This window comes from Phascolarctos cinereus, unplaced genomic scaffold (genome assembly GCF_003287225.1).
Source record: "Phascolarctos cinereus isolate Bilbo 61053 unplaced genomic scaffold, phaCin_HiC Scaffold_4;HRSCAF=312, whole genome shotgun sequence".
NCBI lineage: Eukaryota > Metazoa > Chordata > Mammalia > Diprotodontia > Phascolarctidae > Phascolarctos > Phascolarctos cinereus.
Window position 1 is genome coordinate 595,671,060 of NW_027555847.1, and position 22,983 is coordinate 595,694,042.

A 22,983-nucleotide genomic window follows, 5' to 3' on the forward strand; every position below is an offset into this window, starting at 1 on the left:
TCCCCTCCATTGATCAAATCCCTCTCTTTCTTCAAGCTGCCATCTCAGGCCCTGCCTTCTCCCTGTGAAGACTTTCCTGATCCCCTAAATCCTAGGAATCTCCTTCCCTATCTTGTATTTAACTACTTTGCATTCATCTTCGTGTGTGTGTATGGGGGGGGGGGTGTTTCCCCAATAGAATGTAAGCTCTTTGAGAGTATCTCTGTGCTAGGTGGCTCAGGGAGACGTCCTGAGCCCAGGAATTTGAATGGCATAAATGATCGACCTGGTGCAGACAAGAGGTTACAAAAGGCAGAGAGGCAAAAAAAAAAAAAAAAGCATTTCTTAAGTGCTTAAAAGGTGCCAAGTATCCAGGTGGCACAGCGGAGAGAGCACTGGGCCCAAAGTCAAGAGGACCTAAGTTCAGATCTGGCCTCAGACACTTAGTACCTGTGTGGCCCTTGGGCACATCACTTAACCTCTGATTGCCTCAGTTTCTTCATCTGTAAAAAAAGGAGACAATAATAGTGAGGATCAAATGAGATTGTACGGTGCTTGGCACATCATAAGCACTCTATAAATGTTAGCTATTATTACTATGCTAAGTGCTAGGGATAGATATTCAGCAAAAAGAAAGACAGTCTCTATCCTAAAAATTCCCCCTAACTGGGGGACAACACCAAACGAGGAGCTGAAAAATAGGAAAAGGAAGAGAAGGCAATGGAACAAGGGCATGATGATAAAGTCTTGAATGCCAGAAGGGGAATGAGGTTGGTCTAGCCAGATCTCCCTCCCCAAATGGAAACCCTGGAAAGAACTCATCAATGGGATAAGGGGACTGGAGCAGAGGGACATCCCAGTGTGAGAAGACCCCAGGGACTGAGAGAAATTCCAGGGCGAGAAGGCAGCTGAATAATGATGGTAAAGTTCAGAGAGTCAGCAGCACAGGCATGAGGGAATGGTATACTTATAGTGATACAGGTGTGGCATACAGAGCAAGGATATATGTTGGTAATTCTGGATCTGCCTCTTTTTTTTATTTCCCCCTCAACTGAGGACCAAGACTTTTTTGTCTGTTTTTCTCCCATGGATACCATTCTTGCAAAGACAATTAATGGCTACTACAGAACCACATGGTATAGGAGAATTGCTATGTCTGAGAGGGCATGGGCTCCCTGAGCAGGACAGTTTCATCTGTTTATAGGAGCCACCAGACACCACATCAGCAGTGCAAAACTCAATGTTTGAAATAAAGAGACTTCTAGGGGCAGCTAGGTGGCACAGTGGATAGAGCACCAGCCCTGGATTCAGGAGGACCTGAGTTCAAATCCGGCCTCAGACACATAAAACTTCCTAGCTGTGTGACCCTGGGCAAGTCACTTAACCCCACTGCCTAGCTAAAAAAAAATTAAAAAAAAAAAAGAAAGAAAGAGACTTCTATGCTTTAGCTGCCTAAATGGTGGAAGGTTGGAGTTTTGAGGTTACTGTGCATATAGCATCCTCTGCCAACCAACTGACTTCCACAGAGTAGGTGGACTAGCCTAGTGGAGGCAGTTGGGGGACAGGGAAGAGGGATACAGGAGCATGTTGGACCACAACCAACACCTTGACCATCATCTCACCTCGGACCCTAATGGAGACCATCTACCTCCCAGCAACTTGTAATCCTAACTGCTGTGCAGGCTAGGGACTTTCCCTGTGAAACTCTATCCCTACAGCAACTTAGAAACTTCCCCCTTGAAATCCTCGCTACTCCCTCGGACCTGCTTCCTCCTTTGTAATATGTATAGTCTTTGCCACCAAGCCTGGCACATAATAGATGCTTAATAAATTCTTGTTGCTTGATTGCATTCAAGTTAACAAATATTTATTCAACACCCACTATAGAGGTGGAGCCAGAATATCAAAGAAAAGGCAAGGGCTTGCCTGAGCTCTCCCAAATTCACCTCCAAACAATTGTAAATAATGCCTCAAAATGAATTCTGAAGCAGCAGAACCCACAAAAGGATGGAGTGACACAATCTTCCAGCCCAAGACAACTCAGAAGGTCAGCAGGAAAGGTTTGTTGCACCTGAGGGAGACGGAGCGCAGTCTAGCACAGGGTGCAGGTTGTACCCCAGCAAACAAGCAGTGGGCTTACCTGAATCAACTGGAGCAGCTGCAGCTTTTAGAACTCAAGTGGTCTGACAACCGGTCAGAAGGAGATTACAAAGGCCTCTGTGACCACGCTGGCTCAGGACTCATTGTTGCATTGCCCATACTCAGAGGTGGATTGTAATCCTGGGTCACAGTCCCAGGGCAGGGAGGAACACTAGCACGCCGGAGTTTGTGGCTACAGAGACCCCAGCCACAGTTCCAGGGCAGAAAAGAATGCTTACGGTTGCTCACAGACTGGAGCACAGGCCAGGGTAGTAGGAAGCACCCTTCTCCTTAGATCATACTACTTTAGAAGAGCTGAAAACTCACAGGCCCCCAAAATGAGCTCTGAAAATAGCTGCACAAAAAACCCTTAACTTTGGGGCAGTGCACCCTCCGCACCGGGAGCATAGCGCAGTTTTGACAGATGAAGTTAAAAGTCAAGATATAGGCTGGAAAAGTGAGCAAACAACGACAAAAGAAGAACCTGGCCATAGAAAGTTACTATGGTGACAGGGAGGATCAAAACAAACTCAGAAGACAACAAATGCAAAACCGCCACATCCAACACCTCAAAGAAAAATGTGAATTGGTCTTAGGCCCAAAAAGAATTCCTGGAAGGACTCAAAAAGGATTTTTAAAAGCAAATGAAAGAGACAGGGGGGAAATTTGGAAAAGAAATGAGAGTGATGCAAGAAAGTCATGAAAAAAGAGTCAAAAGCTTGGTAATGAAGGCACACGAAAAATACTGAAGACAATAATACCTTAAAAAAAGAGAAAAGGCCAAATGGTAAAAGAGGCACAAAAATCTACTGAAGAGAAAAATGCCTTGGAAAGCAGAAGCGGCCAAGTGGAAAAAATATATAAAAATCAACTGAAAAAAGAACTCCTTAAAAACTAGAATTGGCCGAATGGAAAAAGAGGTACAAAAGCTCACTGAAGAAAATACTTGGGCAAACGGAAGCTAATGACTCCATGAAACATCAAGAAACAACAAAATACAATCAAAAGAATGAAAAAAGAGAAGAAAATGTGAAGTGCCTCATTGGAAAAAACAACTGAACTGGAAAATAGATCCAGGAGAGATAATTTAAGAATCATTGGACTGACCGAAAGCCATAATCAAAAAAAGAACTTAGACATAATTTTTCAATAAATTATCAATGAAAATTGCCCTGATATCTTAGAACCAGAGGGTAAAATAGAAATTGAAAGAATCCATTGATCACCTCCTGAAAGAGATCCCAAAATAAAAACTCCCAGGAATATTATAGCCAAATCCAAAGCTCTCAGGTCAAGGAGAAAATATTGCAAGCAGACAGAAAGAAACAATTCAATAAGAATTCAAGTCATTCCTCAATTGATAAATGGTCAAAGGATATGAACAGGCAGTTTTCAGATTAAGTAATTAAAGCTGTCTATGAAAACTTTAACTTTGTTGAATCCTTTATGATTTCTTTTGCTTTTTCATGCTTCCCTTGAGTCTTGAATTCTAAAGTCAAATTTTCTGTTCAGCTCTGGTCTTTTCATCAGGAATGGTTGCAAGTCCTCTATTTCACTGAGTATCCATTTTTTCTCACGAAGGATTTTACTCAGTTTTGCTCTAAAATGCTCTAAATCACTATTGATTAGAGAAGCTCAAGTCAAAACAACTCTGAGGGACTACATCACACATATCAGATTGGCTAACATGACAAAACAGAAAAATGATACGTGTTGGAGAAGATGTGAGAAAATTGGAACACAACTGCATTGTTAGTGGAGCTGTGAACTAATCCAATTTGGAGAGCAATTTGGAACTAGACCCAAAGGTCTGTAGAGCTGTGCATACCCTTTGACCCAGCAATACCACTTCTAAGGCTGTATCTGAAAGACATCATAAAAAAGGGAAAAGGACCCACATGTACAAAAATATTTATAGCAGCTCCTTTGTGGTGGCCAAGAATTAGAAATTGAGGGACTGGTTGAACAAGTTGTGGTATATGAATGTGATGGAATACGGCTGTTCCATAAACAATGAAGAGCAGGCAGACTTCAGAAAAACCTGGAAAGACTGATGCTGAGTGAAGTGAGCAGAACCAGGAGAACATTGTACACAGTAACAGCCACACTGTGCGATGACTAACTTTGATTGACAACTTTTCTCAGCAATGCAAGGATCTAAGACAACTCTGAAAGATTCATGATGGAAAATGCTATCCACGTCCAGAAAAAAAAAAAAAAACTATGGCGTCCGAATGCAGATTGAAGCATACTATTTGCTCTCTTTTTTGTTGTTGTTTCTTCTTTCTTGTGGTTTCTCTTGTTGATTCTAATTCTTCTTTACAACATGACTAATGGGAAAATATGTTTAATATGAATGTATATGTAGAGCCTATATCCGATTGCACACCGTTTTGGGGAGGGGGAAGGAAAGAGAGGGGGAGAAAATTTAAAATTCAAAATCTTATGGAAGTGAATGTTGAAAACTAAAAATAAATACATAAATAATTTTTTTTAAAAATATTAAACAATTCAAATATCATGGAGCTACAATCAGGATAATACAAGATTTAGCAGTTTCTACATTAAAGAATCAGAGGGCTTGGAATATGATATTCTGGGGGGCAAAAGAGCTAGGATTACAACCAAGAATCACCTACCCAGCAAAACTGAGTATAATCCTTCATGGGGAAAAATGGATACTCAATGAAATAGAGGACTTGAAAGCATTCCTGATGAAAAGAACAGAGCTGAACAGAAAGTATGACTTTCAAATTCAAGACTCAAGGGAAGCATAAAAAGGTAAATAGGCAAAAGAAATCCTAAAGGATTCAATAAAGTTAAACTGTTTACATTCTTACATAGGAAGATGATACTTGTAACTCCTAAGAACTTTCTCATTTTGGGGCAGTTAGATGGAGTATACCTACACAGAAGGCAGTGGTGTGAGTTGAATATGTTGGGATGAAATATTAAAAATTTAAATTAAATTAAAGGGTGAGAAAGAGGAATACACTTGAAGAAGGGGAAATGGAGAGATAGAATAGGATAAATTATCTCATATAAAAGAGTCCTGAAAGAGCTTTTACAGTGGAGGGGAAAGTGATGGGAGGGGAAGGAGGGGGAGTGCCTGAACCTTATTCTCATTGGAATTGGCTCAAAGAAGGAATAGCATACACACTCAGTTGGGCATAGAAATCTATCTTGCCCTACAAGAAAGTAGAAGGGAAAGGGTTGGGGAGGGTGCTGATTGAAAGAAAGGCAGACTGGAAGAGGTAACAGTCACAAGCAAAACAGTTTTGAGAATAGACAAGATGAAAGGAGAGAGAGAGTAGCATAAATAGGGCAGGGAAATAACAGGGAGGGGTACACAGTAATCATAACTATGAAAAAAATTTTACAGCAAGTTTCTCTGATAAAGGCCTTATTTATCAAACATATTAGAGAACTGAGTTAAATTTATTAAAATAAGAGCCATTCCCCAATTGATAAATGGTCAGCAGAATAAACAGGCTATTTTCAGATGAAGTAATCAAAGCTATGTATTATCATATGAAAAAAAAATGTTCTAAATCACGATTGGTTAGAGAAATGCAAAGTAAAATAACTCCAAGGTACCATCTTATATCTATCAGATTGGCTATTAGGACAGTAAAGGAAAATGACAAATGTTGGAGGGGATGTGGGAAATTTGAGACACTAATGCACTGTTGGTGGAGTTGTGAACTGAGTCAACTGTTCTGGAGAATAATTTGTAATAATTTATAACCCAAAGGGTTATACAACCATGCATACTTTTAAACCTAGTAATATCACTACTAGGTATGTATCCCAAAGAGATTTAAAAAAAGGAAAAGGACCTATACATACAAAAAGCAGCTCTTTCTGAGGTGGCAAAGAATTGGAAATTGAGATGTCCATAAATTGAGGAATAACTGAACATGTTGTGTTATATGATTGTGATGGAATACTATTATTATATTATGCTATAAGAAATGACAAGCAGGATGCTCTCAGAAAAACCTGGAAAGACTTACATGAACTGATACAAAGTGAAATGAGCAGAACCAGGAGAATATTGTACATAGTAACAGCAATAGTGTATGATGATCAGCTGTGGATGATTTAGCTATTCTCATTAATACAATGATCTAAGTTAATACTAAAGGACTTATAATTAAAAATGCTACCTACGTCCAGAAAAAGAACTGATAGAATCTGAATGCAGATTGAAGAATACTTTTCTAACTTTCTTTATTTTTCTTGTTTTTTTTTCTTTTGGTCTGTGTTTTCTTTCACAACATGACTAATATGGATATATGTTTTTGCATGGCTGCACATGTATAACCTTTATCAAATTGCTTGCCTTCTCAAAGAGGGATCAGGGGAGGGAGAGAATTTGGAACTCAATTTAAAAAAAATAATAATATTTTTTAAAATTTTAACATGTAATTGGGGGGAAATAAAATATTAATTTTTTAAAAACCACCTACTAAGTGCCTGACATTGTGCTTGGAGTTGGGGACAGAAAATAGTACAATCATTGTCCACAAGGAACTTTCCATTCCATTAAGGGGAAAGGACATTAACATAGAACAATAAGTACAAAATATTTTCAAAGTATTACTGAGTCATTTCATCTAAGAGAGAGCTAACAACAGAGAGGAATCAGGAAAGACCTCTTGTGGGAAGTGGAGTCTGAGCTGTTGTTTGAAAGAAGACAGAGATTCTGTGAGGCAGAAATTAGGGGAGGGTGGAGCAGAGAACAGTAAGCCAGTCAGTGTAATTGGAGCACAGAGAAAATCATGGAGAACAATCTGAAATTACCTGAAAATATAGATGGGAGCCATAGAGATTGAAGGAACTGAGGATGGTAAGCCTGAAGAAAAACAGGATTGACATGATAGCTATCTTTAAGTACACAAAGGGCTGTCATGACAATGAGATGTGTTTCGTTTCATCCCAGAATACAGAAGTTAGAACAATGAATGGAAATTTCAGAGAGGAAGATTTCAATCTGATGTAAAGGAAAAATCCTAACTATTAGAGCAGCATAAAAGTAGAATAGTCTTCTTTAAAAGGCCTTTAGTCAGAGGCTGGACCATCAGCTCTCAGAGATGTTGTAGAGAAGTTTTCTGCTCAGGAATGAATTAGGTTAGATGACCTTTGAGGTCCCTTCCTGCTCTTGAAGTACCCTACAGAATACAGAAAACTCTGAAGCTGTTGCCAATGGCCCAGTTATTGCTGACCTTGTGAAATAGAGGTATCATACACAGCCCTTCACTGCTCCCCAGTAAAGGACAACACATGAAAATACAGACATGGACATATAGGGGAATTCCCTTGAGAACTCCTCTGATGAGAAATGAACTCATTTAGTAACTCTGATCAACAATGATCCACTAACATTCCAAAGGACTCTTAATGAAGTGTGTTATCCACGTCCAGACTGAGAATTGATGGACTCAGTGCAGATTGAAACTTTTTTTTTTCTGGAACATCTCTAATGGGAAATTTTGTTTCGCATGACTTCATATTTATAATGGAGTTTTTATTTCTTGACTTCTGAATGAATGGGGGAGAGTTAGAGGAAGTGAAAGAATTTGGAACCGAAAATAAAATTAAATTAATGAAACAAGAGTGAACAATGAAAAAAGTGGTCTCACCTGGTCTTCTTCCATTCACTCCTTCCAATATACATTTCTCTGCAACTAGAATACAGGGCATCCCAAAAGTCTTAGTGTGGTTTTACACTTCTTAAAAGACTTCTGGGACATCCTGTATGGAAGGCCTGTCTAAACACAAGCCCACAGTTTCTATCTCTAATATTTGGGCTTCTTATGGGCAGCCTTATGGTGGGAGGGAGGCTGATGCCATTGTTACGGAAACTGGGAAGAGCTATTTACTTCCTGATCCACAGATCCATAGTCCTGCCTCCTTGACTTTGGTAACTCTATGCCCCCTCTAAGAATTCAGTGGTATTTTGCTGGTAATAATTGTGATGTCTATTCTACAGTTGAGGATGATGTTCTAAAAGTTGTACTGGGTATCTAGTTATAGCAAAGGAACAGTAGATGCTGGTTTACCAGACTTGAGTAGGAATTCCAGCTCTGGTCACACAGGTAGCTAGTGCCTGAGACTGGATTTGAACTCAGGTCTTTCTGATGCCAAGTCCGACCCTCTAGCCACTGTGACGCCTAGCTGCTTCTAGAATATACTTGTCATCTCAGTGAATCGGCACGACCCAAGAAGATTCTCCACAACGGAAGGAGGAGCTAAAGTTTCCAACTAACATCAAAGAAAGGTGTAAATGGCATGGGTATTTGGATAGTCTGAGTCAGACTCTGAAATTATATTTTGAGAAAGAAGGAAGATATTCAGTTTTCAAAAATGTTACACATGACTTTTCAGGAAAGCTGTCATAGTGATAGGGGATTTCACAGATCTAGACATCTGTTAGAAGTCTCATCCTGCTAAAAACAGAGTACCGATAAATACTTGACTTGTCTTATGGGCAATTTCATCTCCCAGAAGGTATGTAAAGGAGAAAATGAGATTAAGTACTACCCTGTATGTAGTCATGAGCAACAAGGAAGGACTGGTGAAGGAAGTTCAAGTGATGGGAGGCTTGGGAGAAAGCGATATCAGTTGATCAGCCAATCAACAAACACTTATTAAGAACCTACTATAATCTAGTCACTGGGCTAGGTTCTGGAGATAAAAGTACAAAGATTGAAATGCTTCCTACTCTCAAGAAGCACTCTAATGGGGGAGACAAGGGCATATATAAGTATATAGAGAATAAATGTAAAAAGAATATGAAGTAGTTAAACATCAGGTCGTTTGGGAGGGAGGGAACTTGCTGTAGAAGGTGGTGCTCAGGCTGTGTCATGTAGAAACAGGGATTCTGCAAGGTGCAGACAAGGAGGGAGTGTATCCTAGGCATGGAGCACTGCTATGCAAAGACACAGAGGTGGGAAATGGGAGGAACAGAGAGACGGTAAGTTTGGCTGGATCAGAAAGAGTAGGAAGTGATATACAATGAGATTGGAAAGCTATAATGGGGCCAGATTGTGAAGGGCTTTAAAATCTAAGCAGAGTTTACATTTCATCCTAGAGACAATAGGAATCACTGGAGTTTACTCAAAAGGGCAGTGACATGGTCAGATTTGTGCTTGAGGAATACTGTCCTGCTATCAGGGAAAAGGATGGCCTGGAGGAGTGAGAGATTTGAGGCAGGGAACCAAGAAGGAGGCTACTGCAATGATCTAGCTGACAGATGATTAGGGCAGCTATAGTGAATGGCAAGAAATGGTCAGATTCAAGGGTTTTCTGCAGAAGTTGAGGATAACACCAATGTTACAAACTTGGGAGACTACAAGAATGGTGATACCTTGTTCGGAAATAGGAAGTGCGGGAGAAGAGGATGGGGGTGAATATAATTAAAATAACATTAAACATTTAGAGTTCATAATAATCAAGGAACAGAACACTGACCATAGTCAGATATGTCCCCTAGAATGTCATAAAGGACATTTCATAAAGGTCTGAGAAAATATAGATCATACAGTCAGAGATTCTATATGGAAAGATATGGAGTGATGGGAAAGAAAGGGTGATAAGAAGCTCTCAAAATGAAAAACAATTACATGTGAATGAGATAAAGAAGAAAAAAGCAGGGCACCAAAAGGAACTAATGTGCTGCACAGAGAGTACTCTGATGAGTTCCGATTTTTAAAAACTCTAAAGATAGGAGGAGCATGAAACTAAGAATAAATACAAAATATTGTCATGGTCCTGTAATAATAGCATTAGGAATCCCAAAGTTCAGAATGAGCTGAGGGATGCAAAAAAGGAATGGCCTAAGAACAATATAAATGATTTTTATGATTCTCAGATCTGTTTATTCAGCTTTAACCTCTCTCTTGACCTCCAGCATCCTATCTCCAATTGACTATTGGACATCTAAAATTAAATTTCCTGTAGACTCAACAACACCAAATCAGAACTCATTATCCATTCTCATGTACAGCTTGTACACCAAACCTTCCCCTCTTCCAAACTTCCCTCTTACTGTGAAATGCACCAGTATCCTCTCAGTCATTCAGACTTGAAACCTAGATGTCATCTTTGCCTCCTTACTCTTACTTGCCCCACAATCCAAACTTTTTGCCAAGTCCGATCATTTATACCATCACATCTCTCATACACATTCCCTTTATTCCACCACACTTCTACAGGTGTTTATCACCTCAAACTTGGATTATTTCAAAAGCCTCTGGTTGGTCTCCCTGCCTCAAATCTCTCCCCACTCCAGACCATATTCCATTCAGCTGCTAAAGTGATCTTCCTAAAGCACAGATAAGACCATGTCACACCCTTAATCAACAGACTCCAGTGGCTCCTTGTTGCCTCCAGGATAAAATACAAAATCCTCTGTTTGGTTTTTAAAACCCTTCACAACTCAGTCTTTTCCCAGCCTTTTCCAATCCAGACTACTTTTCTAGTCTTCTTATACTTTACTCCCCTCCACATACTCAACAATCCCGAAAGACTGGCCTTGCTATTCCTTGCATATGGTATTCTATCTCCCATTGGTTGTCCTTATACAAGGAATGCTTTCCCTCCCCCTTCTATCTCCTGGCCTCCTTGGCTCCTTTCTTTCTTTCCTTTTTTTTTTTTTTGGCTAGGCAATGGGGTTAAGTGACTTGCCCAGGGTCACACAGCTAGTAAGTGTTATGTGTCTGAGATCGGATTTGAACTCAGGTCCTCCTGACTCCAGGGCCGGTGCTCTATCCACCTCACCACCTAGCTACCCCCTTCTTGGCTCCTTTCAAGATTCAGCTCCCATCCCACCTTCTACAAGAGGCCTTTCCTGAGATCTCACCCCCCACCCCAAATATACCAGTAGTACCTTCCCTCTGTTGATTATCTCTCATTCACATTATTAATTATCTTGTATATATTTTCTCCCTGATTGTGAACTCCTTGAGAGCAGACACTTTTTTTACCTTTCTTCAGTATTCCCATTACTTAGTATAATAAACACTTAATTACGCTTGTTGATTTGAAAGTTTAGCTAACAAGGGTACTATCTATGAAGTCAAGTGGTAGGGGTCATGTGAACCTAGATGAACACTTTATCTCCTTGGTGGTTATCATTGGGAAAGAGGTAGGTGGGGTGGGACTTCTTGGCTACTTTTAGGAGGTGAAAGCAAGAACTAATTACCATGTACTGGGTAACTGATATGGGCAGAACTCCCAGGGAGTTTAGAAGAAATGCCAGGAGATTGGCTTTGGATTATTCTATCAAATGAGAAATCAAAGGTCTTTTAGAAATGCTTATGGTTCTTATCTTGAGATTCTATATGTGAAAAGCTAGTTCAGATCCCATGATGGGGGAGTAGGGAGCAACAAACTTCTAATACTCAAAGATTCTAACTTTCTCTCCTCTTTCCACTCCCTCCCCAAATGGACATGCCATTGGAACTACTGAACCAGCAATGAAACAGATCCAGTTAGGAACAGAGATATACCAAAGACAGGTATGGATGTGGACAGACCTGAGAGAGGAGTGAACTTCAGGGATCATGACCCTTTGTGGAAGTGAAAAGCAGTATCTACAGACTCAAGAAAGGAGGAAAGACTTCCAGTACCTGGAGTTGTATGCTACCCTTTGGCATACAGATATGTCCTACATATGTGCTTCACTATCATTGAATAGAATTTATTTGTGGAAGAATGCATCCCAGGATTTTGGGGAAAGAATGGTTTATCTTTACTATACCATCTTAGTAAATGTCTTTGCTAGAAGTTAATCAAGTCTACTGGCTGATTGTTAATGAGAAACATGCAAATGGGGGCTTATGAGCTACAGTAATAGGAATCACCACCCCACAGGTTGGTAGTCTATAAATGTGGACTATTGCATCTACTGTCAGACATGACTGATGTGTTGGTTGGTTTTGCTGAATTGTTTTTTTTTCTTTTCTTAAACAAGAGATGACTCATACCTGTGTGTGTTGGGGGGGAGATGTCTTCATAAATTAACATAACAGTAAATGTATCAGTGAAACACTTTTAAAAAAATATTAGGAGTTACGTTAATAGCAAGTTCTACATGAGCCAGAAATGTGTCATAGTAGTTAGAAAAGCTAATGCAACTTTAGGTAGCATTAATAGAAGCATCATGCATAGAACAAGAAAAATAATAGTTGCACTGTTCTCTATTATCGTGGACTGCATTACACCTGGAATATTGTGTTCCACTCTGTTTGACACATTATAGAGACATTTACAGAGTAGAATACATTTGGGGAAAGGCAACCAGCATAGTGAAGGGTCTGGAAACCATGGGACATTTGAAGAACCTAAAGGTGTTGAACCTAGAGAAGAGAAGGAGGGACAACATGGTATAGTGGGAAAGGTGATGGATTTTCAGAGGACCTGGGTTTGGATCCCAACTTTGATGGCTCTTTGTGGCCTTTAGCAAGTCATTAAACCACTCTGAGCCTCAGTTACATCATTTGTGAAATGAGGGGGTTAGACTAAATGACATTTATGTTCTCTTTCAACTTTAAGTGAGGCCCAAAGAGGTTAAGTTACTTGCCCCAGTTCACAGGGGTAGCAAGTTATAGAACTGAGATTTGAATCCAAATCTTCTGATCTCCAAATCCAGCATAATTTCTACTTTGATTCCTGCATTATGGGAGAAGTTGCACAAATTACCTCTAAGACTACTTTTACCTTTATGATTCTCTGATTCTAGGAATACACTTGTTAAATTATGAAGGCACCTCAATGTGATAGAAAGAAAATTGATGTTTTCTAGAGTCAGTAGTTTTCATAGTTTCAATTCTATAGGACTTTGCATTGTCACCTGAAAAGGAGAAAATATTTATTTTGCCCTTACACCCACAGGGATGTTACAAGGATCAAATTAGTTTCTCTTATGTAAATAAACAAGTAGTACATGTTGGGAAAAGATGGTGAGGTAGATATGAGGGGGAAAAGGATAGGGATTAAACAATATCATTGAACAGCATGAATCTCAAAAGAGGAGAAGCTGTTGAGTGATGGTGGCAGATCAAGGATCTAGAAGTAGATATGTTGAACAACTATTATACTGTTTCCTCCTGACCCTGTGTATCAATGGGCATAAGAGGAATGGACCACATTGAAGAGGGTTTCAAAGGATACAATATTTTAATGTAAAGCCACATTTCAGTTAGTGACAAAAGAAGGAATGTGTATAAAAGGAAGAGATCAAAAATGAAAGGATATTTGTTAACAATAGATTAGTGAGGTTCCTGAGGAGAACATAGTCAAAAGAGTGGTCACAGGAGAATAGTGACTAAGGAGAGGCAGGATTGAAGTGGATGGTGATGAGGACATATTGAGAAGTAGCAAAAGAAAACTTTTTTTTGCTTGAGGCAGGTGGCGGTTCTGAATGACAACAGTGAGCAGAGGGTTGAGTTTGGCTTTTAGAGGATCAGGGACTACTGAGTAGGCAGAAACTGATAGATTAAATTAACCCCAAATTTCTAATTAGGATGATGGGATGCGGAGTCTTCACAATCCTGTCTCTCAGATGAATCTTGAAAATTCTTTATAGCAAGGAATAAGCACTGGTTAGTGGTATGGAAGAGAAAAGAGTTGAACAGAGGCCTTTTCAAATTCTGAAGATAGATAATAAAAGATTTCCAGAGCCTTGATTGTATAACACACCTCCTTAACACTTCACACAGGCAAAAGCAACTATTGTTTATCCTTACCAAGAAAAGCTATCTCATCTTGCTTTATTAGTGAGATCAATAATATTTCAAATAGTTATTAAACCAAGAAATAATCCTAAAAATACAAGGGAAATACAAGTTTAAAACACACATTATTGTAACATCCCCACATTATCCTCTGTCTAATCTCTACCTTGACTCACAAATAGGAATGGGTACACAACATGTTACAACACAAAAGGATAAAACCAAATCTAAAACCATAAACAGATAATGTGAACAGACCTAATCCAACCACTTGTGTATGTGCAGCTGAGAGTGAACTACCATGGACAGTTCCTATGCCTGGAAGAGGAAGCTGAGGCAATAAAAAGAACTGAATGAGAAAAAGAATGTAAAAATGGGCCTGGGATGAGAGTATTCTGTGTCACACAGAAACCATGAACCTCTAGACATATTTCCAGTGGTAAGATTGAATTTGGAGATTTTGAGACCAATTACAGTTTGTGATTTTTTCCCAAGGATTGTTTTAGGTCAAAGTAAAGGAATTGCCTGCCTACCACAGCACACCACAAACTCACATTTAAAGACTATGGTATATTCATAAGTTTTTAAAAAAATTTTTAATAGATTGGAAGAATTCTAAAAGGGAAAGTATAGATAATAGCATGTCTTAAGGAAAATGTCTTGGAAATGTTTATTCACAAGGAACAGTACTTGCCACCTATGGGACCTCAGGCAAGTTTCTTAACTTCTTTGGCTTTCAGTTTCATCCTGAAATTTTTCATTGTTATCACCCAGAAAGGGGCATCTACTCCCCTTTCCTTATAATCCCTTCTAGGTCTAAATCTTAAGATTCTATTAGTCTATGAATAGGAAAATAGAATAAATATGAGAGAAATGATTATTAATAACCAATATCTTGGGGAGATTCAGAGCTCTACTCTTCTTCCAAATTCCTGATTTTAAAAATTTCAGTCTCTTGAAGGACATTACTGATAATGAGATTGAGTTAAGGCCCCTCATCTTGGTCAGACCCCATCTAACCTTATGAGGCATTTAATCTAAGGTGTTCTACTCAAGCTTAGGTGGAGGTAGATCTTTTTGTCTAGATAGCCAAGGCTGAGAGTGGTCTGGTATAGAGATAGTTTCTCTGTCCAAGGGGAACATGATGTCACTCTCAGACCCTCATTGAACACTTAATCTTCGAAGGGTATATAAACTATGAGCCCAACACCACGACTGTCTTTGGTCTAAAAGAGATGGCCAAATGGCCATCCGTTTATTAATAATCTGCTGGCCTTATTAATAAAATGATTAGGTTACCCAGAAACTATGTCTCTCAAACCTTTTTAATTGTCACAGATCTCTGGCAATAATCATATCTTGATTATATCAGCTGGATACAGGACTGGATAAAATTTGGAACAGCAACATGAGACAATAGAACTCCAACTCCACCAGTCCCAGGAAATACAAAAAGCAGACATCCCTAATCTCTCAAGTTCCTAATTATAAATAGAAACCCAGAGAACCAGGCTGGGTTAACAGAAAGGAGGAAGAATTGGACTCTGTCCAAGATCTTAGCTAAACCACTTTTTTCTAAAGTGGTTAAATTTTAAAATAGAGTGGTTAGAGAAGCTTGTGGTTATGCAATTTATTTTCATAGTACTGCTCAAGCACTGTAGTTACAAATTCCCTACTCTTAGAAAACATTTTGTTGATTGGCCTTATTAATGAGCTGACGAGTGATTTTAATGCTTTTTGAGTCTGATAGTCAAACTGTATAGTGAATTAATACAAATATACAGTAAGTCTTAAGTAAGAAGATCCATTTCACAATGGGTAAACAGTAAAAAGATATAAACAATTCTCAAAAGAATTATAAATTATTTACAAGCATATTGAAAGATTGTTCCAAATATACAAATTAGAGAAATGCACATGAAAACAACTCTGAGGCTTCACCTCATACCCAGCAAATTGACAAAGATGACAAAAAATGAAAGTAGTCAATGTTGGATGGATTAAAGAAAGATGAGTGTATGAATACTGGTGGATCTATGAATTGAACCAACCATTCTGGAAAGCAATTTGGAATTCTGCCACAAAAGTGACTAAAATGTCCATATCCTTTCACCTAGAGAGCCCACTGCTAGGTACATATCTCAAAAAGGTCAAAGACCAAAAGAAAAGTTACACACACACACACACACACATATATATATATATATATATATATATATGCATGTATATGTGTTGTATATGTACATATGTGTATACACACATTCATCCCAGCAATTTTGTAGTAGCAAAGAATTAGAAATAAAGTAAGTGCCCATTGATTGGAAAGCAAAACAAATTGTGGCACATAATGATTATGTCATTGAAAAATAAAATTATGTAGGGCTAGTATTAAAAATTATGATTATTTTCCACTAATTAGACTCAGTAGTAACACCAAAGTTTAAGCAGAAAAGAAATGTCCCTTGTATTTAAGACATCTCCATGCCCATTAAGAAGAAATAATTTTTTTTAAATTTTATGGACTGAAATTCTTCATTGTCATCACCAAGAGAGGGGAAAGCATCTACTCCCCACAATGGCATGGAAACATTGTTGCAGAAATCAGCCTTTTCTTTTTCTCCTCTAGTAGATTTACAAAACTTTGACAGCCTAGTTCTTTACATGAGTAGACATCCGCCGGAATGCATCAGAAATATTACCTGTGTAAATGAGTTCTGACAGCCCTATTTCATTAGCATGGTTTTGGAAGCAGCACATGATGTAACACATTTCTCAGAAGGTTGCAGAACAAATAAACTGTAGTCCTTGGGAGTTCTTTTACTAAAAAACAACAGAAAAATATTCCATTAATGAGCAGCCTAATTCAAAACCAGAGTTCATAGATTTGTGAAGTCTTTCCTTCCCAAGAGACAGACTGTAGATTTTTCTTGGGCCCTGTGACAAGCACTCTCAGTCACGGATTTTAAAATGGGAATGAAATCCACAACTAGAACAACTCCTCTGAATGGAACAATACCTCTTAATGTAAATTCTACTGCTGAGCAATTCAGGGAGAGGAGGAGGGGGGTACCACCACTCTAGTTTTGATGTGTGTCACTTTTTGCCAGGATTATTCTCGTAACTACTTAGCTGATCTTCCTGCCTCTGGTCTCTTTCTTCTCCAATCTATCCTTAACTTAGAAACTTTGATATTTTGATGATTCTACAATCTCATCAATGTGGATACTACCTCCAATAGTGTAGACTGCAACCACACTATGCCTTCTCATCCTGTACGATTTTTAACCATTATCCCATAATTCTTCCATAAGGTATTTACCCAATGTGCAAAAGTTCCTCGTACACACATATCAGTCTCTTCAGACCAGTCCCTCTTTCCTTACTGATCAGAATTATTTGTCTTTGTGTCCTAAGAATTACATGAGAACTTCCCATACTTCCTGTGATGACTTCACCCTACAGAATATTTAAACATGGGATCTTACCTATCCTTCCTTTGAAAACTATATAATCTGCTTTCCTAAAATTTCTGGAACACAACAGACTGTACCTAATCTTCCTCTTCTCTATCACACACTTGAAGATGAAATGGTCACTTTCCCCCAAGGTTCTCATAATTTTAAACCCAGCAACAAGTTCCTCTGTGTTGGTGAGAATCAAGTATAGAATAGAATTTCCTCTTGTTGGTTTGGCTTTCTGCAGCACTTAACACTGTTGATCCCCTCCTCTTCTCCTCCTGAATACTCTTCTCTTTTCCAGACACTAATGATGCTGTACTCTCTCCCCCTACCTGTCTGATTACTCCAATGGCTCACTTGCTAGTTTATTGCCTTCTTGGCATCTCCTAAATGCGGTTATCACCCAAAGTTCTGACCCAAGCCTTCATCCCTCTTTCTCTTTACGATCTCATTCTGAAAACATGGTTTCAATTGACATCTCTATACTCTGAACTGATCATAAATCCTTCACATAAGGGAAATCTCTTTATTATTCTTTATCATATGGAAAATTGTTAGGTCCTATGGAGTGATCTCAGCTGGGGCATTGCACTTGGTACTTGAATCTTTTCTTCCCCTCACTTTTGCCAAGATGCACAGGGTAGACAATCTCACAGAAAACTTAGTTTCATGTCATCATTTCAGCAGGTTCGGTTTAATTCAATAAGTATTTAATCCATGCCTACTGCATGCAAATCATTGTATTAGATATATCACCTCTACCCTCAAAGAACTTATGGACTAGTAGGGTGGAATAAGACAGATAAATATAAATGTATTAGCAAGTATGACATGACAGTACATAGGAAAGGTAGGAGGAAACTGTTCTGGGAATTTTGAGGAGGGAGGAATTCCTATGTGAGAGCAAATTCTCTCTGGGACCCAGGAGACAGTAGCTATGGGAGACCCTGGTGATCCTAGCTTTGCTCCAATGCAAGGGGTCTTGCATACAGACAGAAAGGAGTGGGAAGCAGACAGCAGAACTAGTCCAGCAGGTCATCTTGAATAATTTATTATTTTGAACTGACAAAATGATACTTTTCATGGTTATTGCTTTAGGGCATAATTGCCAAGTTGAATTGCCTTCAGGGAGAGAAAGATATGCAAGCATCAAATAGTCAGTAGTGGAAAGCATGCTATAAACATCTTTACAAAATTTATATACATGTGGGTGTATAAATTTACATGCGTGTATATATATATATATATATATATATATATATATATATAACACACATAATATGTATACAAAATACAAATGTTGAAAGTAGACCCCCTTCAAATACTATTTCCCAATCACAGATGTGTTTCTCAAATATAAGTGGGTCTTCCCTATGTTCTAAAGTTCATTAGACTAATAGAACTGGATCGTGCAAAACATAGAATCACAGAATTGGAGAACTGAAAGGGACATCAGCCATCATCTAAAGAAGCTAGCTACTACAGTAGATAGTGCTGTAATAAGGGAAACCTAAGTTTAAATCCTGCCTCAGACATTTATTAGCTGTGTGACCCTATGCAACTGGTAGCCCCCTCAGCCTCAGTTTTCTCACCTATAAAATGGGAATAATAATAGCACCTACTTCACAGAGTTGTTGTGAAAAGCAAATGAGATAACATGGAAAATGTTTTGCACACCTTAAAGTGCTATGTAAATATTAGTTATCATCATCATCATCAGTCATTATTGTCACCACCATCATCACATCAAAGTCAATTCATGCTGGAAAGGAATCCTTATCTGTGGTCATCCAGCCTCTGTCTGAGGATTTTTCAAGAAGGAGGAACCTGCCACCTCCCACAGCAGGTCATTCCACTTGTAAACATCTCTAATTGTTAGGAAGTTTTTTTTCATGACATCAAGCTTAAATTTGCCTTTTTGTAATTTCTGCTCACAGTTCCTGGTTCTCCCCAAAAGATCAAGTTCAAACTCTCGTCCTTATTACAGATTTCCAAATACTTGAATCTATGTTGAAGTATTTGAAAGGTATCACAACTTCCCTTAATCTTCTCTTTATGTGAGTAGACACTTAAAGAAGTGAAAATAGAGAGGCATCCAGATGTTGGCCCACTGGACACCACTCAGCACTGGCTCACCTAAAATCCTTGACCAGGATATTTCTGTGCTTTTTAAAGCTATTGCTTTTCATTTTCCCCTCATCAGCACTTTTTTTCTCCCACTTGCCTCCCTTCCACTGGAAAAAAAAGAATATTCAAAACCCATGTAACAAATAGGGAAGAGGAAAGGAATAAGCATTTATTAAGTGTCTACTACATTCCAGGCACTATACTAAGCGCTTTAGAAATATTATCTCCTTTAATTCTTACAACTTTTCAAGATAGGTGCTATTATCCCCATTTTACAGATGAGGAAACTGAGGCAGGAAGAGGTTACATGACCTGCCAAGGGTCAGACAGTGTCTGAGGCCAGATTTGAACTCAGGTTTTCCTGACTACAGGCCTAGCACTCTATCCACTGCACCATCTAGCTGCCTCTAGGATTAGAGACCTAATTCCTAATGCCAAGATCCTTAGGAAAGGGCCATTGTAAGAAAATATTGACAGTGCATTTGATTTGATGGGGGGAGGGTGGAATGGACTGCCCAGTCTGCACAAAGAAGACATTTTTCCTGTAGTGTTGATGCATTCTTGATGATTTCTTTCATCTGGTGTCCCTTGTGGCCAAGGGTACCCATTTATAAGGATTAGGAATTTAGTAGATGAAAAATATCAAAGCTAACTGGTCCCAACTGGAGATTCAAACTTAATCTCATACTTTTAACCACCAGAACAAAATAGCTACAAACCATGGAAGTAAGCACCTTGAGGAAGGTAGGGGAAGTAAGAGCCAATGAGAAGGAACAGCCAGCAAATCAGAGTGAAGGTGGATTTTTGGGAATCACTGCTGATAAATATGGACTTTTGAGTCAAGGTAACCTGACCTCAACAGAACTAGGAAAAGTCTGTATAAAGGAATGATGAATTCAAAGTTTTGGGAATAGGATATGAATGATGAATTATCTTGCATTATAAGCCCCTAGAGGTCCAGGACCAGGCCTGTATGACATTAGCTCCATAGCATCTAGTAGAGTACAATTCAATTATTATCTATTGAAATGCTTTGAATGATGCGCTAAGGGTCTGTGTTGCACCATATGGAGAATTGTGGGATACAGGCCAAGTTCTCAACGGAGCATTGCTGTTATCACCATATTGAAAGTTATGCTGACCCAGTGACTCATCATTCCCAGTCCTGATTATAAATCAGTGTTGGGTAGGTTCTGTTGAGAGAGGCTTCACTGGAGGAGGAGCTGCACTTTGCAGCTTTTGTATTACCCGCTATACATCACGTACCTGTTAGCCCTCATGTACCAGCAACTGGAAAGATGCTAAGATGCGATGGCCCATCCCTTTTTGCTGATATGGACCTATCCAACGCATCTGTACCTCATTATGGAAGTTATCAATAAAAGCTGACTCCATTTTGATCCCTTGCTGATCTCCAGGGATTAGCCCATCAACATGTTGTTACCTGCATGTATTTTTAATAATTTTAATTCTCTTTGTCCTGCATGTTACCCTTGTTAATCAGGGCAAAAGCCTGAACAAAGAATTTTCCTTTAACAACCATTTAAGCTTAGAGCTACCTGCTTGCTAATAAGAAACCCAATGACATAAGTAAAGTACCCAGGACATAACCCTTGAGAGGAATGTGGAGGGGAGGAGGTCTAACAGAACCTTTCTGTAGCTTTCTTCTCTTTACTCAACCCCTTCTGAACTGTACCTGAACAAAAAAGAAATACATCAGTGGCCTCATAAGCAGAAGGAAGAGACTGGGGAGGGCTTGTGGGAATCAGGGAAGAACAAGCCTGTAGGACATTAACCTAGTCATGGAAGTTCCCATGAGAAATAGGAGTAAGGTCATCTGGCTGGGCAAGATAGCCTAACTGTGGTAAGGTAAAGAGGGGATGGATAAAATGGAAGCAGTCCAACCTGTAATCCTCCAGTCATTTTCCTGAGATAAGACTTTGATAGCAAGGCTCAGGGACAAACAGGGAATGAACCTATACAAATCAGGAGGTGTGGCCAAAGCAGAGCAACCCTAGCAGAGACATACATACATACATACATAAATACACACACAAACATATACATATACACATGTATGTGTGTATACACATACATGTTTTACTCCTTTCTAATATTGTACTAGGTATGACTCCTGAGGTTTTGTGAGTGACCTCTCTTGAAATGCAGCAGAGACTGGATGAGGGAGAGTTTCTTAAGTGGATAGGGACTGAACCAAGAATCTGGTTGGATAAATTGATGCTGAACCCTTAGATTAAGGAGACAAACATTACCACACACAAAAAGAGTGCAACCAAGGGAAGAGAGACAATCAGCTTTCTGAGAGTCAGAGAGATTGCTTGTTACCCCCCAAATATCCTCTTGTGTTGGAAGGGAAAACGTAAATGCTGGGGATCAGTTTTAGATTAACAGTACTTGTCCATGTTAACAAACAGAATCAGATCACTGGTCAGCAGTATCTCCTGGTGGTTATATTTCAGTTCTTGCAGGGTCATTAGTAAGTGTTCCTTCCCTCCATTTGTACAGATTGATATACTTATGACCACTCAGAATTACTGTGGCTAATAAATTCTTGGCATCCCCAGAGCCTGTCACATAGGCACTTAAAAATGATTGTTGATTGATGATAACAATAATAATAATTAGCATATATATATATATATATATTCCCTCCTAGAAATGGTACTCAATGTACAAAGTGGAAATCAGGTATAGGACAGCTATTTCTTTTCTCCACCAGAAAAGAAGTGCTTAAGATTCCAAAGGCTCATAACAAATACTTAAAATATAAAACAATCAACTATTACCTATTATACTTTCCCAGGAGATAAAGACACATTATGTGACAGCTGAACAGATATTTCATTTTCACCTCTGACTCACACCACCTGAATAATTCACAAGTCAAGATCTCCTGATATACCAGGGCATCACTTAGGCTTTCTTTGTGCTTTAAGCTATAGACTCTTCTGGTGGCAGTCATCTTTTCCTCTAAGAAATTGTTGCAGAAATCCCTAAATCAGTATCTCCTGTTTTAGAGCTCGAAAGCTCAGGAAAATGATTTGGATTCAGGGAAAAGAAATACAAGACAGAAGAGGTAGCCAAGGACCTGAGGGCCAGGCTTAGGCCAACCTAGGCTAACACTAGTCTTTGCCACTATGTGCATGCAGTTACCATTGACGCCAGGCTGGAGGGATCACTGGAAAGTCCAAGAGCTTACAGAATTCCAAATGATATATTCAAACAAGAAGTTGGCAGAGCTTTTCAACAGCTTTTCTAGCTTACTGGAGGGGTGACTTTTCCTGGCTCAGGCACTCATCATTTTTCACACAGTCCCCATTCACTGGGACATAAAGGGGCCAGGGAACAAGCCCAACCCACTCTTCTTGTACTCATTTCTTTGTTGACTTTGTTTATACTACTTCTTCTAAATAATTACTTGTTTGTAATGCATTGGAGCTAAGTCTTGTCCACCATTCATCTTTTCCCTTGCTTTTTGGGTAGTTCTCAATATTGATTCTTTGGAGACTCCACTATAA

General features: G+C 39.0%; 1 protein-coding gene across 1 annotated transcript in view; it reads right to left on the reverse strand.

Moving 5' to 3' along the window:
- Positions 1–22,983, reverse strand: part of RRM2B (ribonucleotide reductase regulatory TP53 inducible subunit M2B) — a 108,970-nt gene that overhangs the window by 37,570 nt on the left and 48,417 nt on the right. Inside the window, exon 9 of the transcript XR_013486300.1 lies at positions 16,559–16,679. The gene's annotated coding sequence lies outside the window, so the exon portion shown is untranslated. The remainder of the gene's footprint in view (positions 1–16,558; positions 16,680–22,983) is intronic.